The sequence below is a fragment of the Nothoprocta perdicaria genome, unplaced genomic scaffold, assembly GCF_003342845.1.
Source record: "Nothoprocta perdicaria isolate Ctin4 unplaced genomic scaffold, notPer1 scaffold_17, whole genome shotgun sequence".
In the NCBI taxonomy this organism is placed as follows: domain Eukaryota; kingdom Metazoa; phylum Chordata; class Aves; order Tinamiformes; family Tinamidae; genus Nothoprocta; species Nothoprocta perdicaria.
In genome coordinates, this window is record NW_020454871.1 from 7,198,627 (window position 1) to 7,213,475 (window position 14,849).

The following is a 14,849-nucleotide window of genomic DNA, read 5'->3' on the forward strand; positions in this document are numbered from 1 at the left end:
TGAGTAGTTCGGAATCAGAGCACAGGTTTGGGAACACAAGGGACGGCCCTGATTTAGTAATTTTTCATGAATTTATGATAACACATGGAATAAGTGGCAGGTATTCAAATTTATTTTACGAAAATAGCTTTTAAGTAAGCACAAGCTTTCGTGACTATTAAAAGTGGTTCCTATCTCTGGAAGTAGCTGTTCACAGAGGAGGAAGTGCCCTTATCTTCTCTGCACTTAAATTCTGACATACAGAACCACCTAAGCCAGCATTTGTAGACCCCACTGGCATTTCTAAGTGTAACCTAAATCCAAAGAAAGAGGCATTGAAATTATTATCTTGAAGAGAAGAAGCTTTAATAACAGAAGGGCCAAATCACTGTTAGGGTTTAATACCAAAGGATATGGAGAACAGTGTTTCCTGTTCTTCCTCTTCCAACCTTGCTAGCGAACCAATTTACTATAAAATAGCACAATGGGAAGAAAACTTTTATTTACAAACCACTTCAAATGTTACTTGCAACTTTTTGAATTAACAAATTCTTCTACTTAAAGAGATGACATAAGCAGAAAAGGGAAGTATCCTAGATGGAAAAAGAACAAATGGAATCTGCAAAGTGAGAGGCAGATCAGTTGAGACTAAACACCCGTGGAGGAAATCCTGGTTCCCCTGTGACTGTGCTCTTGTGAACTTCAAATGGAGCCACAATTCTGCCTTTAGCACAAATACTCAGGGCCAACTCCTTTCCGGAAGCACTTAAATCTTCCAAAATAGCCCAGACTGAATAAGCCACAACTGTATCTGCCATTTCTCTGGAAATCCTAGGAAGCATTTCAAAATTTAGAAGTGAAAAGGTTGTTCTACAGAAAAAAAAGGAAAGTGACTACACCTAAGTAAACAGGGTGGTTATTAATTATGGTTAATTTTTGGGGTTATTAATTATGGTTAATTTTTGGAGGGGAATTTAATCAGTATTTACCCATTGTGAATCTGCCTCAGTCTTAGAACCAAAGAACTTTAGTATTTTAAAATGAAAATAACAGAAAGAATAAGAAATACCGCATGGTCAGAAAGCAGCAGCAAGTCTAAACACAACTGAGAGACAAATGCATACTACATGGTTTTCCACAAATTTTTATTATCCCAGTTTATATCTGTCCCATACAAGAAAGAAAGAACATTTCTACAGATAAGAAAGCTGTGATTAAATAATCACAGAAGCTGGAAGAATCTTGTGGCTAATTGCAGCTCCTTAGGGACTGGAAGTGTTAAGAGAAAAAAAAAGCACTAAAGGAACGCTAAGGGAAATGATTCAGTGTTTAAGTCATATCAGTGTTTTTCTAAAAACAAACTGCCAATTTTAATGCAACTTATTCAAGGTAGAAGAAGGAGTACAGAAGGTCCCAATTTTTGTTCTTTTCGCACAGATTTCTACATATTTTCCTCTTGCACAATTTTGTACATCAGAGGGCAGTGAAAAGCTTCAGAGCAACCTGCTCCACACTGGCAGGTTTCAGTACTTCTGTGCTCCACTAGTGGCTCAAAAGCCTAAGAGTTTTCAAGAGCCGTTATATCTGGACAGTATAAATGCTAGCACCAATGTCCCAATAAATGGAAGGAGGGGGAAGCCAGAAGCAGTGTGCAAAGCTCCTTTTAAAATAGCAACACGCTGATTTGTTTCTCTTAATGTTACTTAAAAAAAACCCTAAATTATAATAAGGATCACATTTATTTTTGATTTCAAGAACGATACTGTTTTATTGCCTCAGGACACCTATGTACTTAATGTCAAACAAAAAATCTAATTTTTTGAAGTGTCAAGTGCCGCATTTATTGCTGCAACCTCCAGCGTTATGGTAATGAAAACCACTCTTATCCTGTATTTTCCCATTATCTAATAGACCGGTGTGAAACTCTCTCCTAATCTTAACATAAGAGCAAGCAAATATTTGGTGAAAGGATAAGACCTGTTTGTGTGCCCCAAAGGCAAAAAAAATCTAACAGGCCAAGGCAAGATTTCACAACTGAAAAGTGCGCCTGAGAATCCGCTCAACTGGGAAAGTATTTCCTCTAGACAGAGCCCGGCGGCCCTCGCCTCATTAAATCCTATCCAGCCTGGAAGCTGTAAATACCTTGGGCTCATTCACTCTAACACTTTCTCTCTCACAAGCCTCCACTCCACCTGTGCTGGTCAAGCTTCATCTGATGAAGAGACTGGGACACACAGGTTTAAAGACAATTCAGAATATACAATGGTACTGTGAATACTAAAGTTCATAATAACTGTAACAAATTCAGCTGCTGTTTAAACATGTATTTGTGGTAAAGAAGCAAGAGGCATCCTTTTGTCTCCCTGGCTTCTTTGTTAATAGAAGTGAAGAGGGTAAGTGAACAGAGGAGAATATTTCAGAAGAGGAAATTCTAAACTGTCAAACGCTCAACTGAAAAAAATATTGATACTATTTCAAACTCACACTGCAAAACACACTCTAAGGACTACAAAAAATAAAGTCAAAAGGAAAAGCACATACTTCAAACTAATAAAGAAGTATTTCAGCCCAATTTAACCTCTCTCCAGAACACACCCTAACCAGATCAGGCATTACAACACATGTCGCTCTTACTGCAATATTTTAAACAGCAAAACTACATGACTATACTCTTTTACCCAATTTAAAAATGAAAAGACACATAAAAAGGCAAACAGTATAATCAAGACGAATTTTTAGAGGATGTTGTTGCCATGAAAGTTCTCCAGCAAAAGCTGTGTAAACAGTCTATCAAGATTCGATGATCGCTTTCTGCCCTTATGTTACACAGAATGAGTAGACTGGCAAGTTCTGCATTTGTGTTTGCTGTGCAAGCATTTGTTGCAACTTATGTGGCTCTGAAGAGCCTATTAGATTTAAATTGTCCTCATCTTTTCATTTTCTGCTTGGCAGTAAACTGCTTTGCAAAAATAAAAATCTACACAGGTTAGCAGACTTTACCTATGATTGTTGAATGATACAGTTTGGAAGATCAAATCCACCTGAGATCTACAAACGTAGCCCAGATCATTATTTTCTCTGTCTTCTATACTTTGTTTGTTGCTGGAGAGTTCAGGCCAAACCAAACAAGAAGCACTGCACCTCTGTCAAGTAATTCCCTATCTATAACAAACACACAAGACCATACAGGAGTGAATGGTAAATTTCTACTAAAAAGAACTTAATGCATTAAACAGAGGAAAAAAAAAAAAAAGAATAAAAAGTTCGTCATTTGTTTCCCCACCAGTTACATGTAAGTATTGTGCTTCTAATTTCTTTATTTTATTAAGCATTCATTTTTGTGTTCAATTTATTGCCAATATTGGGAACATATGCATGTACACAGGGCATTCAAGAGCCAGCATGCTCTCTTTCAAGTTATTAACCTACGCTTACGATAATCATTTCAGCAACATCCTTTTACAATGTAAGGAGGGGATGACATTTCATTCCTTTTGTTTTGTAAGTAAAAAATAAGGAATACAGCAAGTAATCTTCATGAGTGAAGGTTTTTTAAACTTTTCCTAGAGACAACATATTTACGTTTATGCCTGCTGGACATCAGGGCTTCACTGAATCTTGGAGCGCGTGCATTCAGGTTAAAGACTGATCAAGTCATGGCACAGGTTTGGATAATGCTAATGAAGTTTTACTCAGCAAGCCAAAAAATCATTAATGATATTACCCTAGCTCTATAGGTTAAATATTAACACTTATTTCCTGGCTTCAAGTACAGTATGTTACCAGACATCTGTGCAGTCTGGTAACTAGAAGGAACTGTAAATACTTCTGTGATAATGCGTAAGAAATGCTTGAAGTAAACTGCCATTTCCCAATATAAAGTAAAATAGCAACATTGCTGTGTTACTGCATAAGAGCAGTTAGGAGAAAGTAAGCAAGGAATCATTCTGTTTCAAACATCATTCAGCAAAAAGTCATTTGACTAAAGCTCAGTAAGTCTAGGAGACCAGGACTTAAAAGCCGTTTCCTGTATTTATAAGTTCCCTGAAATTTCCCAGCCTTGTTCTGGAATAACCTTTTGGTGGAAGGAGTAACTCAAAGAGCAGAATATTGAAGTGCCTAAACACAAGCTCAGTCTGCCAGCCAAGCAAGAAACGTAATGACAGATATCATGGTAATTCTCTCCTAATGTCCTCTTAAAAGATTTCAGTATAATTACCTTACATTCTGTTGACACCTATATACAGTGATGCACTTCTCTCTTTACTGTCAGATTACATACTTTTACAAGTACGTACTTGCCAACACAACTGCTGGGTAATTTACGAGAGACTAGCATCCTAGTTTCTGTACTACTTCAGAAAACCACTGTCTATTCAACATTCATGTTGGCAATAAGTCACCAGGGCCTCCGACACCAGTTTTATATTTACTGGTATTGCTTCCCAAAGACTGCATCTTTCATCGGTGGATGGAGTTTGCTTTCTTTTCCTCAGTTATCACAATTTAGGTTGTGAAACAAAACACATTAAAAAAAAAGAAGTAAAATGTTCCTGATCATGTCCTGATTAGCAACTGAAATATTATTTTTTATGAGGAAGGCCTGCAGGCATAGTCTGCAGATGAACTGTACGGGAACATTAAACCCTGTTGAACTGCAGATCAACTTAGTGAGAGAACTTGGTGATTTTATCCACCATGAGCAAGGGAGATAATACAGGGGATGGCATTTCTACACACCAGGGAGGCAGACTTACTGTCTTACTGTATAATTCTTCAAATTTATGTGCACTCAAAGAAGAAGCAAGATGACCAAAAAAATTTCAGGACATTTTCCCCCATAGCGGTTCTACATGTAAGAGTTTTGCACGCTGTTTTGATCAATTTTCTGAGCAACACAATAGCACCAACACACGAAACCAATGCAAAACAACACAGAATCCAAGATGTTGACGCCAGGATAGGGGATTAAGTTAGAAACCAGCACTTAAAGGATAGTTGTTGTTAAAAAAAAAAAAAAAAAAAAAAAAAGGAAAAACAACCCTCACAACCCTCAGACAGTTTTAAAAAGCATGTTTTTGAACTTTAGAATTCCCCTGAGTCACATTTATCACACTTTATACTGACAGACACAAAAATTCTAGAGAGGTAGGCATTTTTTTTAATGTTCTTAGTCCAACACATCCAAGTAGCTTTTGCAAAACAGCAAGACGACAGGATTGGGTCACAATATCATGTCCAGCTCAAACCTCAGCCAGCACAGAACAAGCCAGCTCTGGCTAACTGTGACTGAAGTTGTGGCAACATGTCCTACCTCTCAGCAAAGTTTATTAGCACAGGATAGCTGTGCACTAACACAGCTAGGCAGCTTCTTGCAAGGGATTTATTCAAGTTCTGCCAGTTCAGAATACATTACAAAGTACGTGTGGCCATTTCCAACAGATCTCACGTAGCTGAAACTCAAGTGGCTTGATGGCATGACTTGATATTTAGGTAACTAGATCACTTAAAACATGAATAAAGTACTAGTTAAAGTAGCAACTGTATAATAAGACACTACTTGTGTAGCCCTGGGTTGAACAGTGAAACAGACTCAAGAATTTCGGAAGGAAGCAAGAGGAGGAAACCGACACTACTGAACAAGCTCTCTGTTTGTTTTCAGGAATATCTGCACTCTGAAAAAGGGATAGAAACATCCTTAATATTACGAAGTATATCACAACAGCATGGTGTGGCTTGTAACAAAACCACAGGTTTTTGTTTGCTATTAAATGCAACAGTACTCAAAAAATACCATTAACTAAGAGTACTGCTACACAGTACTGTTATGTTTCTATCAGCTTACCCCTCCCCCCCGCAAGTCTATCAATATTTGGACAGATGGCAATGACAGAAAGAATTCACTGATCACACAGTTCACTGTTTCTGGATTTTAGTAAAAATTTATGTAGGAATGGCCATTCCCTGATTATTAACAATCTGATTACTTACCTTGAATGTAATAACAATTCGAGTGTTTCTAGGTGTGCAACTCAAGAACTTCAGTAGAATCTGAAAAGAAAAATATTCAGTTGTGAAAATTCTAGCCATCTCTTAGGTTATAAACATACCTAAAGAAGCCATACAACCAAGCATTCTCCTGAACAGCAAGATTTGTCAGCTGTTTGTTAGTAACAATGATTTATGCAACTGCAAAATACTGCCTGTTATTCAAAAACATGGAAGAGTGCTCTTGTAGTCAAGCTGAGGTGGTAACACCAGAAACTCATTATCATTCACAGGTGCCATGGTTTTACTTGGGCACCTGGTTCTGTGTGCCTTCAGATGTTTGATTCAGATAATATGCTGGCAAATGCTACGCCTGACAAAAAGATTTAGAGTTACAGCATTATGATGTTATATTCTTAAAATAGTCCCAACTTTAAAGTTTTGGGAAAGTTAACTTTTGTAAACTTATTTACGATAAATCTGTATGTTGCTCTCCAAGTTACATCAACTTTTCATTCCCAGTTTCTTAAAGAAAGGTAAACATAAAAAGCAGTAGGTACATACTATTGAAAAATAAATTACACTGTTTTGTCCGCCTGAAGAACAATTCTGCAAAAGAACAGCCTAAGATAACCAACCTTACCCACTCCTGCCTTTTCAGAGAACAAGGTATTATATGACTCACTTAGCATTTGCATCCAATGTGCAGGCACAAAGCAGGATTCAGAAAGGTAGAAGAGCAAGCATCAAAACATTTGGTGTGTTAATAAAATCTTGTAGCTTAGGTATAATAGTAAAACAGACCATGTAAGTACCATATATTCAAGCCCATACTCCAAAATTTGCAATTCAACAACCGTCAGAGCTACAAGCACTTTTACGTAACAACAGTGAGAGAAAGACTCCCCAAGGCCCTGATGGCTCCCACCACCATCACCTTCTTTCTTTCTCCTTACTTCATCTCAGACAGATTTACTGCAAAATAACTGAGGAGTCATTTCCAAACACCAGTAATTTTTGGGTGGGTGTGGGTTATATCTGAATAACTGCTGCATTTTTAACAGTAGGAGGAAGAAAGTGTGTGAAACAGGTCACAATCTTTCTCGTTAAGTGATACGTTCTGAAGAGTCTTGAACTTATTTCTGATCCTCTGCATGTATTTTCAGTCATCAAACCATCTGAGAATATCCATATAACTTGAGTACTTTCAACCCCATAGTGTCAAAAGATAGACAGCATGTGATACAAGCAGCATGTCCTTGGTTTTCTAGGGCACAGACTTCCTAATGTTCCTATTTCAGTGCCCATTTTCTCAATATGTTTTTAATTTAAGAGGAGGAAGCTTTGTTTCAACTTCCAGTTGTTCCTCTTCCCTGTGGGGATGGATTTAAAGTGCTTTTGCCCAAGTTGTTTAACTCAGCTGAGCTCTTAAAAATGCACAATTTGCATGCTTATGGAAGAAACAGAACATACATTTTCATAATGAAAATTAAACACAAATACTTCCACCTAAGAAAAGCATGAAAATAAATTGTATACACAGCTGCCTTTATGGAAAGTGATGTGTAAAATGACAAACTAGTGGGTCACCAGGAACAGGCAGGGGAAAGGAACCCTTCCTACTTCTCCAGCTGGTGCAAAAAGACCACAGGTACCACAAACTAACATCTCTTACTACTTTTGCATCTTCCCTTTCTTTTGTTGTATCGCTTTACTACTATTCCACATTACCACTAGTCACAGAAGCTTTACTCTCTGATTTTATATATTTAGCATTCAAAACTATGGAAAAGTGTTGAAAACTGCATTTTACCTACATATCATTGTGATTCTTTTAGCAGGCAGGCTTTCATTATGATTAAAACGTATTCAAACTTACATAGAGAAATGTTTAGATGATTTTAACACCATAAATGGTATTTTAAACAAAGGAAGTTTTAAGATATACACAACTTCAGCAAATTACGTTATAGGATTGGCATAAACGTGAGCTCAGTAAAATGGAGACTCCCAACACATTAATGAAAACAGTGCAATAACCAACAGTGCTGGTTCTCTAATAGTTTTCAGGTGCAGGTTCATGGCAGACAATTCAATCCAAATCTGGACTGCTGCTAGCCCACTTTCACTCTTTATCAGGCTACAAATTTTGCAGCAAGCCAAATCAATGACTTTTCTGGGTTTTTTTGGGGCAATATTTTTAAGTCACGTAAGTTTTCTGAAATAGCTCCAGCTGACATGGAATTATTTGTACTTTTACACATAGCTCTGCAAGCAGTTTAAACCAACATAACATGAAGTTGTTGTTGAAGGAAGCAGCCTCCACCCACTCTGTGCTTCTCCCTGCCTGGCATGAGGAAGGAGAGCAGCGCTACCCCCAGCTCCCACGGGCTTAGGGCACTTGTGGAAGCAGCGTGCTAGGGAGGGAAAAGACACCCTCGCACAGGAAGCTCTAGTTATCACCATCACAATCATCTTTATTAGAAAAGAGATGCCCAGATGCAAACACTGAAATGTCATATTAAAATTCTATTTATAACCTAATTTTATGTAATCCAAATCCATAAACATGTGTAACTTGTTATCTATTGGAGGTCATGAGTTAATAATTATCCTAATCAAAAGAGGTTGTCTGCTGCTGCAGAAAAATGCCCAGCAGCTGGCTACTGAATTAAGAGTTTAAGATATGAAAAGGCAGCCTTCATTCATAAATTTTTGGTGTTTGGCTATGAACCAAAATCCAGTGAGCACTGAAAATTTCCAGCATCTCTACTTACTTAACTAGCATATTTGATGTGGTGATTTGCAATATCTCTATTCCAAGATAAAAATATCAGTTAAGAACAGCCTACTGGGCATTCTACTTGCCAAGAACTTGAGGTAATCTTAAAATAATATAATCTTTTCAGAAATTATCATCTGTATAGCCAACTGGATAGCATACAACTGGAGAGCAGACAACTCATTTCCTGACAGACTGAAGTCCTTGGTGATGCCAGGCTTTGGCAATATGAAATGTTTCACTATCTCTTATTACTTGCATCAATTCGCTGATATATTTGCTGAGCAAATATATCCTCTTATCAGCAAGCACCACAATAATATCTCCTTGTAATCTTACCACTAGCTTCACCTCACCCCACAAGCTCAGCAGTGCATTAATGGCAGCACTCCTGCAACAAATGTGTATAGAAGAGTGAATTACAGCATTTTGCAAAGCATGTGCTGTCCTGAAGCAAGGAATCTCCATGTCTCAGCAAAGCAGCCCATATAAAATTTTCTGATACAGGAATCAACAGATGTGTGCACTTGATGCTGTGTCTGGCACAGTCTTGAGAACAGAGGTAAAAATCAAAGAAAGAACTGCAGACTCTCACCAGGGCCAAATTAGGCTCTGGTTAGGGGCTGCCTGCAGTAAGCATGGCCCATGCCTCTGATCACAAGGCAGCCAGGATGTAAAGGTAGGAAATCCAGGATCCAAGGTAGGAAATTGAAGAGAATTTGGTAAATAATTTCAGAAAAAGCTGTGGGATATCTCAGTATGGGGCTGTTTATGTCTGTAAGAACATGGAGGGATAGTAAGAAAAAATGCTTGCTCTAGCAAGTTTTGGAAGAAAATTAAGCACAGGTGTTCATTATATTCCTGTTACGATACATAACAAGATTTTCTGGCAGCTATGTAGAAGGTATTGTAGTACACTTATGCTCTTCAGAAGCTACTTTTTATATTTTTTTTTCTTTCCAGCGTCTCTTACATTCTTCTCCAAGAGGCGGGATAGAAAAATAGGGGAAAAAAATGCTTTTAGCAACTACTTATTTTGAACAAAGAAATTCTCTTTGAAATACTCCATTTTTAAGATTAGAACACATTTGGTTCTTCTCTATGCTAATATTTTTCTATTGTCAAGAGAAGAATCCTCTGGCCTGTCCAGATACCCTGTAAGGAATTGTCCTGGCTGTAAACAGGAAATTAAGTGATTTTTTTCACTGTGTTAAGGCTCACAATAAGGAGAGATGATCAAAAAACATATATTGCATGAATTTAGAGCAAGTACAGATCTTTTCAGAGAGAAGAGATCAACACATTAAACTGTTGATACCAATTTCAGAGAAAGCAAGCCACCTTGGGCCACCTATAGGTGTCCTGCTGAGGAAGAGGACATTTTCCCCTTCCACTGAACAACACCTGTGTGTGCAGGGGGGTTGGACTAGATGACCTCTGGAGGTCCCTTCCAACTTTAACCATTCTATGATTCTTCTGATAATTATCTGGCTATCACTTTCATCAGGAGCATCAAGAGCAAAGTGAAGCAGAACATCCAATAGCAGTTCCAGGAACAGACAGAAGAGCATAAGCACAAACAAAGTAAGAGATTCTTCACCACACCAGGGAACTTGCTAATCAGCAGAATGATGGAGACCTTTTTGAGAAAACATCTGCTAATATATCTTTCTCCTAGTGTACTAGCTTTGAGTACACCAAAAGCCCTACACTTCAGAACTGAAATTCCTTGAGGCTGAGGGGGGAGGGCTTCTGTAATTAAATCTGAACTCAAATTACTCTCTTTCGCCCGATCTTGCTCACAACCTTCTCAAAACAAGCCCAGTCAGAACCTGCAGCTTAAGAAGAGTCACAGGGGACACCACTAAGACATTGCTTGCTTCTCAGAATATTCTCTTCCTTCTCTAAAGAAATTGAGTAATTTATTCCTTTGAATGCTTTTCAAAGAGGCTGGTATTTCCTGACTTATCTATCCCTCGCATTTGAAGTGGTTCAGAAGAATCTTACTGTATTAGAGTGTCTTCTTAAGAATTCAAATACCTTTTCTGGATTCTGGCACACTATTCATTGTCTTTTAGAATCCTGAAGAACAGCGAGAAATGCCTAAAGCTACTCTGGATAGATCTGTGAAAACTACACAGGTGATGATGTAACCTGCCTTGGACAAACAGTTCAGTGCCACCATCTCAACTCTGCTATCAGAAAAGAGGAATATTCAGTGGTAAAACTCTGTCCTTATGAATCTCCCTGACCAAGATACTATACTTGCTGAGAAATTTTCTCAAAATGAACTGGAGAATTAGTTCTCACTGCACATTAGTTTTTCCAACTTAGCAAGGTAAAATAACTAGCCTCCAATCAGGGAGAGAGAGAGAGAAAAAAAAAAAAAAAAAAAAAAAAAAAAAAAAAAAAAAAAAAAAAAAAAAAAAAAAAAAAAAAAAAAAAAAAAAAAAAAAGATTGACCATGCTTATGCTGGAACAAAAGCACAAAGGAGTAGGCTAAATGTCTTACTAACAGATAATTTAAGTAAATTGGATTTCTGAAGACAAGCCTTTCTCTAAGTCTCTTGGTATAATTCACTTGCAATTAACTGCAAGCGTTAAACAGAACGTTTCTTCAGAGTACTTAAAATATAAACTTAAAAAATCCTTTAATTAGAACAAATTTTACAGTACAGGTATTGGCATGTAATATACTCATCGTGTGAACTTGTTTCTGATTTAATAAATTTTCAAGTCTACCAATATATTTTTTTTATTGGTGTATGTATTAACATGCTAACTGCCATTGCACATTTATACAATAAATGATTACTGATTATCAGTGTATGGGAATAAAGCATCTTCTCCATACACCAAGGAAAAATAATAAAAAAGAAGAGCAAGAGTTATTTTCTCGATATATAGGATTCCTTAAAAAAATGCTATATTGAAATCAAAGAGTACTTTTCACTTCTAAGTCAAATCCAAGTGCATAGGTGCAAATGAAGTAAAGAAAGAGTGAAAAAATTCATCATGCCCTTTATGTTACACAGCTGTAAATCCCAGAGCAAAGCAAATATTGCTAACATGCTACCATTTTGATGCAACAGCATTACCTCCACCCATACATCTATCGTAAGTGGCTCACACACCCACAAAGTTTTAAAAGAAACCATTAGACACAACAACAATCTGGCTATTGACAAATGTTTTCCTAGCAGCCCCTGGCCCAGTCAGCTCTCCTTACTTTTGCTCCTCTCTCATCAGTTTTGGAGTAGAACTGGTCCTTCACATTGTTAGATTTTTCTATATCTTATAAGATAAATAACTCTCAGACAGTTAATACCAACACTTCTCTCAAACGAGCGCTCAGGCCTACAAGCAGCTCTAAAGCTGTTATATAGGCCCCTGAGCTTTGGCAGAGCAGGTCAAAAGCAGCGTGCAAGCCTGAAGAGTGGAAACGCTTCTTATCTAGGGCAGCAACAGCAGCATAAGCAATTTCCAACCCGATCACTCATTCCTAACCTCTGTATCATCCACTTGCTCAGGTAAATAGTGTGCTCATCTGGCACAACCTCAGAGCCTTAACTCCATCAGGCTAGCAATAAAAAAAAAAAAACAAAAAATAGAGCAGGGAAAAGATATCTGCCAGAATTTAAGTTGTGTCCAATTGGTTTTGTTGATCTCGGCCAAGTGGATCAGTAGAGTTCACCCTAGGTATCTATGACAGAAAAGTGAAACCTCATCCCCCAAGCCATGCTGACAACTAGCCAAACTTCCTCTCTGCATTTACGAGTACGGCCTTACTCTATATAGTGTCTTTTACCTCAGGTTCATAGAAAACAAATGTGAAGAACTGTCACAGCTCCAGCATCTCCAAGATAACACAGTATTTAAACCGCAAACAGCAATCTGTGTGGAATCGCCTTGCAGCTTTCGGGCTTCACAGAAGCACCATGTCATTAGTGAGGCAGAAGGGAAAAACAAGTCACGCTGCTTTAGGAGCATGTTTTACTTTCAGCTTAACACAGGCTACTTCATGAATCAGTGGCCACAGAAGAAATAATTAGTGTTGTGTTGAGCTTTCATTTTTATGCATCCATATACTAATCACAAGATTTCTGAGGAAATGGTCTGTTATTAGTTTCAGTAAGTTACGGGACAATCCCAACCCTCATCTCTTCTCCCTCCCTCCTCTCTCTCACAAACTCCTCTCTCTTTCAGTGAAACTTTCTTTTCCCCTGACAAAATAGTCCTGAAGCACAGTGACCAAGTGGTTAGCTGCATATGCAATTAACATTTCCCTTAATAATTAACTCAATCTCTTTTTCCTATCATTAATTTCTTATTAAAAACATTTTTCTAATGGACAAGCACTGAACTATTTGTGATCTTAGCTACCTAACTGAATGTATTAATGAGTAACTTTAAAATTAATGGATTTTCCATGTTTAGATGCTTAGGTCAAGTTCAGGCTACTGTATTTGGGTCTTCATTGCATTTAAAATATGATTATGGGGCCCATCTCTTTTACTAGATACATATCTTAATATTGCTTAGAATATATTTGTATCTACTGCCTTGTTCAGTGGTTAGTTCAAGTGTTGCTTTTCTAATTTTTATAGAAGAGCCGAAGTACAAACCTGTTGTTGGAAGGAGGTCAGCCACAGAACACTGGTAATTTATGATGCTGGAAATTTAGAGCTATTGATAAATGTTAGATTATTCAGTCGTCAGACAATGGGTGATACTGTCATTTGCTAGCACAGTATATATTACAGATAGCGTTTACGATAATACATGAGTAATGTTTGCATGAGATGCAAATACCTGAATAACTAGCACATTATGAAAATCTTACCACAAGAGGGTTAGGTTTTTCTTTTTTTTTGTCTTACCTGTTTTAAGTTTACATAGGTTTGTAGTGTCAGACAACAGTGAAGAAAAATTGGTAACTAAAAAGAAATGAGGGGGAAGTTTAAAAAAAGAACTAATATAACCTTTATGTGGTAGTAATCAAGATTTCTGTAGAACTGTATGCATTTACTTAAAGGTGTAACATTAGAGTTGAATAAAGAGAAGAAAAAAAGTCTGAAAATAGTTTAACATTGCTGATTGTATCTCTTGTTTGATAGAAGAGATTGTCTTCGGGAATTTGTTTTAACTATAAGATTTTCATATATTAGCAAAAAATAACTGTGCTTCTTATCACTGAGATTTCTGAATCCTGACCAACTGCATGCAAAGACTCCAAAAGCCAAAGCCAATTAAAACAATAAAAAGACTTTATGTATCCAATTACTATATGTAGTTTTATTTTCTAATATTTGCATTTAGAAGTGGCAAGACTGTACATGCACATCTACAATACTAAATGTCAGAATATTGCATTAATATTTTGTTACAGCAGTCCAAGAGCAATGAAGGAAGGACAAGTATATACACCTTTAACTTGATATGCAACTTTTGTGCAAGCATCACGAACTACAGGAATTTAGTTTACCTGCAGTGATCAATTTGCATCAAATGTCTCTGTTCTCTCACCCTGTATTTATTGAGCATCTTCATTGAAAAAAATCAAATATGAAATAATTATATTAGACAAAAGGGCTATAACACAAAATAATTTCAAAAAACTATTTCATTAAAGTGATGAGAGGAATAAAAGATAACTGGAGCTTTATTCAGTAGCCTGATGTTGCCTCATTTAGTGTCCACTTTCTTCTGGGAGTGGGGGAAAGCAAGAAGTCCACATACACTTTCTTTTTAAATGAGCTAAAAATCCTCAAAGCATACAAGATTATTTTAGGATATTACAAAGTGAAACGCATCTCAGAGGAATAAACAACAAAAATAACCAACATCTTTCTTGCTCTGCTTTAACAGATGCTTCTATGACGTGAAATTGGAAGAAAAAAACACCCGCCCTGTGTAGCAGTGAGCAATGAATCACGTTCTGCCGGGTTGCAGCGTGCGCTACATCAGCATCAGACCATCTCCTGAGCCCAGCCTCCTTCCCCGCAGCGAGAAGGGGGGCAGGAGGGGGCTCCGCGGAGAAGGTGGCACCCATGGCTGTACCATGGAGGGCTCCCCAACGCCGCTCCGTTCCTAGGAAGGC

The 14,849-nt window shown here is 37.5% G+C and overlaps 1 protein-coding gene across 4 annotated transcripts in view; it reads right to left on the bottom strand.

The window, feature by feature from the left end:
* ACSL4 (acyl-CoA synthetase long chain family member 4) overlaps positions 1 to 14,849 on the bottom strand; it is a 51,762-nt gene that overhangs the window by 16,261 nt on the left and 20,652 nt on the right. For 3 of the 4 annotated variants that reach the window (XM_026036018.1, XM_026036017.1, XM_026036015.1), the window contains exon 2: positions 5,971 to 6,030. The gene's annotated coding sequence lies outside the window, so the exon portion shown is untranslated. Of the gene's footprint in view, positions 1 to 5,970; positions 6,050 to 14,849 lie in introns of those variants that run through there. The other variant, XM_026036016.1, reaches the window with a different exon arrangement.